Raw genomic sequence first — 7,812 nt, forward strand, 5'->3', positions numbered from 1 at the left:
AATCATCAAATTTGCTGATGACACCGCTGTGGTCGGGCTCATCTCAGGGGAAGATGATACTCTCTACAGGGATGAAGTCAGCAGACTGGAAAAGTGGTGTTCAGGAAACAACCTCCACCTGAACACCACCAAAACCAAAGAAATAATCCTGGACTTCAGAAAGGGGAGAGTGGACCCGCCCCCACTTTATATAAAGGGGGTCAGCGTGGACAGGGTTCACTCTATCCGCTACCTAGGTGTGCTGATCACAGAGGACCTCTCCTGGACTGCAAACACCACTGCAGCAGTAGGGAAGGCCCAGCAGCGTCTCCACTTCCTGAGAATACTCAGGAGGAACAACCTGGAGAAGAAGCTGCTGGTGACCTTCTACAGAGCCACCATCGAGAGCATCCTCACGTACTGCATCACAGCCTGGTATGCAGGATGCTTGGCCGCAGACAGGAAGGCGCTGCAGAGGGTGATCAACACGGCCCAGAAAATCACCGGCTCCCCCCTGCCCAGCCTAGAGGACATTGCTAGCTCTCGCTACACGAGCAGAGCCAGGCAAATCATCAAGGACTCCCACCATCCCAACCACCACCTGTTCCAACTGCTACCGTCAGGCCGACGGTACAGATCCCACAAGGCTCGCACAAATAGATTAAAGAACAGTTTTTTTCCCAGAGCAGTCAACCTCCTAAATAAATGTGAATCCCACAAAAACTGTAACTCGTGCAATATCTGAAACCAATGTGCAATATTAACAATTCCCAGTGCAATATAATGCAATTTAGAATAGTTATGTAGCTTTGTACATATGTATATTTTCAGTTAAACTCAATTTTATTGTTCTTAGTAGATTATCTATTTTATTGTTTAAGCAGCCGGAGAGCACCGGAAATTTCGTTGTCACAAGTTTCTTGTGTTACAATGACAATAAAGGCTTTCTGATTTCTGATTTCTATACTGATCATTCTAATAGCAATGAAACAATGGTGAGGCTCACAGGGAACTAAACTACTGCCTACCCAGATACAGAGCTGTTAGGTGTCACTTTTGGCACATCCAGAGTTATGTTGTTTCACCTGTTTAGCTTTTCCTTTGCTCCCCCTAGTGGCGGAATTGCACATTTCGGTTACTTCTTTAAAAAATCATAACTCGCCACAGGAATGGACTACAAACTTGCTTTCTTTTTTAAACGTCCTTATGATTTTTACTCTTCATGTGTGGGCCGGACTAAACCACCTAGCGGGCCGGAGACGGCCCGCGGGCCGTATGTTTGACACCCCTGCACTAGACAGTGCGCTGAACCTTTTTTCTTCAATGATTTGTGATCTTTACTGGTGTCCATGGATTACATGAAATTTTTCCACCTTTATCCACCTATCTCATGATAGGGAGAAGACATCAATGTGGGGTGGGGTCATCTAAGATAGCACAAGGGTTAATGGTGGTCAAACTCAGGCAGCGAATATGCTGTTGTTGTAAGTCATAAACAACCTCCAAATTAGTCATTGTCATTTGATGATAAGGTTTTCCCAGCTGCAGCTGCAGTTCAGTGATCCTGCCATTGTTGAAAATGGGAGTTATGGCTCTTTTTAGGGAGTCGAATCTTTTGGATCAGTTCATTTCAAGGAGCCGTTCAAAAGACTGGCTCTTTTGGCTCTTTTATATTGATTAATTTTTAAGAAGCCAGTTGGAGTTTATTCACGTAATCATGGAATAATCACTGGAAATAATGACGTATCATGATTGATGGACTGAGATCTGGATCAGAATAATTGTAATTCAGATTTTCCACCAGTAATTGAGTTCAAATGATTTTGGAAATTACTTTTCTGCAACCATTAGGCTATTTAGTTATACCATGTAGATTTTACATTTTGAGATTAATAAAGAAACTCTGATTTCACAACATGAAAATAAGAGGAGTTAAGGATCAATAAGTGTTTAAATAATTCCAAATATTTTCCAAAAATGTGTAAACTTGATTGTGGTGAAATAATCAAAGCTCTTTTAATTAAAATCAATGAGTTTTACATTGTAATGTGCATTAATGATTACTGAAATGTTTACATTACAATCAATAAGCTTGTGATACTGTGTTCTAATAATAATAAATGATTATTAGATATTGGTTACTGATACTGTTTACTGAAATCATGAATGAATGTTTTCTGAAGATAATCAATCCTTTTGTAACTTGTAAAGAATCTATCGGATCAGAACCGGATTACAAAAACTGTAAAACTATAAAAAGGAATGAAATCAGTAGGGGTGGGATTATATAAACTTGCTTCTTCCCACTTCTTTTTAAGCAATAAATCAAACTCTACTAGACTTTAATTATGATCAATGTATTTAAGCAAAATGTGATTTAAGTGACTTTTTTGTTTTGTTTAATTTTCTGCTTTTTAATGCATTTCAACATTTCTGTAATGAGTTTGACAAATATGTGTAAATTCTTTATTGCTTTGACTACAATGCTTGAAATAAATCAATAAATCAAAAGCAAATTATTTAAACTATAACAGTTTTTCAATAGACTATAAAACAATTATGATTTATTATAATCTGACAGCTGCACATTCCATTTAAAAAAAAAAATTACAAGCCCATTATTGATACACAATAAGAAACAAATCAGGCTAGTTTGAAGCTCCGTGCAAAGACCTGTTCATCTGAACAAACAGAACCACTTAAACTAGTGACGACAACTCCAGAATGATGGCGGAGCCCCCTACCCTACTTGCTGCATGACTCAGAGATCCTCTCCTCTTTTCTTTTTTCATTTCGTAGAAAACTCAGGGGAGGAAGGACAAAAGAACAAAGTCAAGAACGGTGCTCAGGCGACCGCCAGTCGATTCCTTTCGTTCACTCTAATGAGCTGTTGAAAAGATTCAATTCGTTTGCCAACGTCACATCACTTTTCTAAATGTCATGACTGAGCAGATGAGGGGATCAGGCCGTCTACGGTTACAGGACGATGCATGAGGGGTGCAGGCTGGAAGGGCTGTGTTTCACCGTCAGGACTTGGTCTGTGAGATTCAGTCCTAAGTAGATGTGGTTCTCATGAGAGGGTGAAAAAAAAAACATAAAAAGGTAGATATTACACAAGAAAAGCAAAATCTTACAAACCAATGTCAATGCTTTTTACCAGCATGAAGAACAAAGCATTGTCATCGTGGTTAATTAAAAAAGGTAAACTGATTTTTCTTAAACTCGGAGTTTTCTTTGATACACGTTTAGATTTTATATTTTAATTTGGGAACATACCCTCCTCTGTTTATAGAAATATTCAGGACACCCACAAACAAAAGCAAGGGCAATGTTATGTCATTTAACTTAAAGAGATTATTTTAATTTGGCCACAACTTATTTAAATTAACTTAAAGTATCTGTTATGAAGCAGTAGTAAGCAAATATCAGAGTTGTATTTTCTTTGCCTGAATGTGTTTGTGTATTTTTTTAATCAGTTGTTTTCTTTCAGGAAAGCTCATACTTTTGCATCCAAAGGAGCTTGTTCCATCAATCCAGAGCAGGGTGGACTTAGAACAATGCTGCCCTCTGATGGAGCAGCAGGGACAGCAGGAAATCGTTCAGAATTTATAGGTTTTTTAAGAATGTTGTCCTTTGGAATACTGCATATGGTAAACTTAAATGTCACACCCGTTTCTTTTTTTTTTAGAGCTAGAATTTGCAGGAAAACATTGTTCTTGTACTGTATCTGATGGGTTTTGTTTACAGAGTGCTCCTGGAGCATTTTCCTGGGGAATTTGGAGTGCACAGAAGAGTTATAGAGGCAATGATTTGCTGTGGCGACACCAAAAGGAGCAGACATGGAAGAGTTTGTGGCAGCTAACAATGTAGAATCTTCATCTATTTTTTCTTCTTCTTGACTCTGGAGGAAAAGCTCCAGCCACCCAGAGAAAACCCGGTAGAAGCATGGAGGAGCATTTTATTTGGTTTGCTTTTCATCTCTGTCCAATTTGTTGATTTCTCAGAAGTTCTTTGCTTGCTTTAGTTTGTGAAATGCTGCACCAAAGTTTCAATGAAAACGAAGAACTTTTTTCACTTCTTTTTCCCCTCTTCTGTCTCATTCTTTTCTTTTTTCACCTCTGCTGTTGTCATTTTTGTCAGAAAGTTCCTCTTCAGGGAGATCTTTCTTTATTCCATTAATCGTCCCTTCTGTTTTGTCATGTCCATGCTGAGTCATTCCATGTTTTGCTGTGTCAGGATATTTCACTGCTACTCCTCAGTCTCTGTTTAGAGCCTTAGGATTTGTGTTTTCTCTCTCTTGTGCCAGCCCAAGGTAATGTAAGTTAATATTCTTTCTGTGCGGCCCAAATGACCCACGGACCGGTACTGGTCCGAGGCCTGGGGGTTGGGGACCACTGGTCTAGATGACCCAACTCCCAATGTTAAAGTGCCTAGGATAGCACAAGGGTTACGTGATGCAGTTTACTTATGACACTCTTATATTATGTCTCTCATATTTTTGAATGCCCCTCCATCTCCCCCTGTTACCCCCCCATCTCTAACATCCCACTGTATCTCTCTCTCTACTTTTTGTCTGTCCGGGCCAACAAGGATTGCATTTAAACATGGTGTTGTTGTTGTCTCTCTTTCGGCTTTTCCCATCAGGGGTCGCCACAGCGAACGAGTCGCATGGTAAATTTGGCAATGTTTTTTTTACGCCGGATGCCCTTCCTGACGCAACCCTCTCAAAGCAACTGGGCTTGGAACCGGCACAGAAGTAGAGTAGGGAACAGGGAGCAGCCCATAGTCGAACCCTGGTTTCACGTACGGAAGGCGCCGCAAACCAGCACGAGCTAAACCGGCTCCCCTGATTGCATTTAAACATAATTATTATAAATAAAGCTTAGCCTTATTTCAAAGGGGTTTATACAAATATATTCTGTTTGTCTGACGATCCATAAACCTCTAGTGCAGCAGTAAAATGTGTTGATGGATTTGCTTGCAGTATCTTGCTCAGAAAACAAGATACTGTACTTTCACATGAGAATCATGAAAAAGTAAAGAACGAGCCATAGATGTCTTCTTATGGCCTGGGCTGTCTACAAAGATTAAAGATGTGATACGGAAATGTGAAGTGTGCAAAAAGGCCCAAAAGTCAGAACCCAAGTGAACCTTTACTGTGTCCCAAGAGAGCTTGGTCAAAGGCTGGAATGGATTTCTTCCATTTCAATGATGCTGAATATCAAGAACCTTAAAACCATAAAGCTAAATGGTAAAACAGGCAACAACATCATAACTGCTTTGAAAGCCATGTTTGACCGACATGGTGTGAACAAAATGTTCTCAGAAAACAGTCAGTGGAGAAATGCAAGAGTTCGCAACAAGTTTGGAGTTGGAGTTGGAACGTAACGCTCTGGAGTTTCCAAAATCTACAAGCTGAAAGATCCATTCAAAGAGTGAAGTTTATGCTGAAAAAGGACAGGATCATAGACCAGATATTCATCCATTACATCTAGAAGAGAAAGTTACACTTCCCAAAGTTCATGTCCTGAGCATATCAACTCCGAGTATGGGACACTTTTATTCTGATAAAATCTGGAGATGAGATTCTCTCCAGATATGAGATGCGTCACTAGTGATATCCAAGGTCAGGATATTTCCAGATTCTATCCATGTCATATCTGTTGATATCTGATGTCCGTATACAAGTCATATCTGAAGTTAGGATTTGGAACATATGGCCAGCAGGCATATCTGAAGAACTAACACCAGTGATATCTGAGTTCAGGATATTTCCAGATTCTATCCATGTCATATCTGTTGATATCTGATATCCGTATACTAGTCATTTCTGAAGTTAGGATTTGGAACATATGGCCAGCAGACATATCTGAAGAACAAACACTAGTGATGTAAGTCAGGATATTTGAAGATACCAGTCATCTCAAAAATATATAAGAAATAAAAGGTAACAGAAAACTGTTATTACTCAAAAATATTTTATTACAAAATAAATAAATAAGTCAAAAACCACAAACAAACATGCATCCTTTTTTCTCTTCTGCCAGATAGCAGCTCTTGACTGGTGGTGGGTTTCCTTCAGTAAAGTCAGCTGAGTGTCTCGTGCGTAATTTTGGCTTAATTCCACTCCTCCAGTTTTCATCCCAGGCTTTATGGCATTTCAGCATCACCCTGGTTAGCCTAGTGGAGCGCCACTTTGGCGAGGCTTGATAATAAGATGGTTTGTCCTCGTCACTTTCCTCGACGCTGACATAGTTTGCATTGGCTCTTTTTATATATGACAGATCCTCTTGATTGAGAATTTCTCAGCAATTTTGACCCTCTTTTTGAAGAGCTGTGGACCAACAGGAAAGAAAAATATTATTTTAATTAGAGGAAACAACACACACACACATACACAGTTCAACTGGACCATGCACGACCTGAGTAAATGAAACAAGGTCACAAATAGGACAACTCACCTGATCATGCTGACTTGTCCTCCTTTTGACCTCCTCCTTGCTTCTATCTCCATTCTCTCTCTTTGCACTTGAGACTGTCAATAGCTCGATTGCAAGCTCCTAGTCGATGGAAATATGAAATGTACAGAAGATGAGGTCAACATATCGCAAACATGTTTCCAAAGTGGAATATTCAAAATGTGCCATGCAGACTGTCACAGTGGCTTATCTTAATTATCCATTGTCAATGCCTTATCGTTATTGTAACTTAGTATTTGGTCTTAAGACATGGAAACACTAAATGAGCTGTCTATCACACTAATACAATTGCAATCCTATTCAAAATATCTCTGAAAAGAAAGTAACACTGAATACTTGACATTGAGTCTCTCACATTATCTCTAACTTATGGAGAGTTGGTTAAATCCAACTTCATGTTGGTGCTTACTTCTAACTTGGTGGAAACTCCAATTTGGTTCCACATCTTTCACTGCTGCCGTCATCTCCTCATTGTGCGGTGTTCTGAAGCTAAAAAAAAGACAATATTTTATAACTGACTGGAGTTCTTGTCAAGTTTCCTAAAACGATAGTGAGAAAGAAACATACTTGTCATCTGCCCGGACCTTCCACTGGAGCTGCTCTCCGAGGTTCTTGTGTTTGTGATGGACAAGAATCTGAGTGGATGTCTGTGTGGATGCCTCTGAAACAAAAAAGATGCGTTTATTGTGTTTATACTGTAATTTATTGTTTGGCTTACAATTGTTTTATGAAAGGATCATGCAAATAATAGACTAATTACACTCATTGGCACTTTAGGCACACCTTGCTATTGCTGGGTTGGACTCCCTTTTGCCTTCAGAACTGCCTTAATCCTTGGTGGCATAGATTCAACAAGGTACTGGAAACATTCCTCATAGAGTTTGGTCCATATTGACATGACAGAATCAGTTGCTGCAGAGTTGTCGGCTGCACATCCATGATGCCAATCTCCTGTTCCCCCACATCTCAAAGGTGATCTACTGGGTTGAGATCTGGTGACTATGGAAGTCATTTGAGTCCAGTGAACTCATTGTCATGTTCAAAAAACAAAAATGGAAATGTGCTTTTGTTGCATGAAACGTCACCTCTCTGGGCGGCAAGGAAGGTTGAGCTTGTGCATAGGTTGAGAGAAACCGGCTGGATATAGTTGGGCTCAATTCCACGTACAGCCTGGGCTCTGAAACTCAGTCCCTTGAGAGGGGTTGGACTGTCTACCATTCTGGAATTGCACATTGTAAGAGCCGGCAGTCAGGTCTGGGCTTACTTGTGAGCCCACAGCTCAGCAGCCAAGTGTTGGAGCTCACCCCGGGGGATAATAGGGTCATGTCCCTTTGCCTTCAGGTACAGAAAAGGT

The 7,812-nt window shown here is 40.1% G+C and overlaps 1 long non-coding RNA gene across 1 annotated transcript; it reads right to left on the bottom strand.

The window, feature by feature from the left end:
* Positions 1-5,983: 5,983 nt before the first annotated feature.
* Positions 5,984-7,149, bottom strand: LOC105355720. Its single transcript, XR_910060.3, has 4 exons — positions 7,026-7,149; positions 6,868-6,947; positions 6,441-6,539; positions 5,984-6,313 (listed from the first exon to the last, which is right to left on the bottom strand). It is a non-coding gene; the product is annotated as an uncharacterized LOC105355720 (long non-coding RNA).
* Positions 7,150-7,812: the final 663 nt, after the last annotated feature.

The sequence above is a fragment of the Oryzias latipes genome, chromosome 15 (assembly GCF_002234675.1).
Source record: "Oryzias latipes chromosome 15, ASM223467v1".
Lineage (NCBI taxonomy): Eukaryota > Metazoa > Chordata > Actinopteri > Beloniformes > Adrianichthyidae > Oryzias > Oryzias latipes.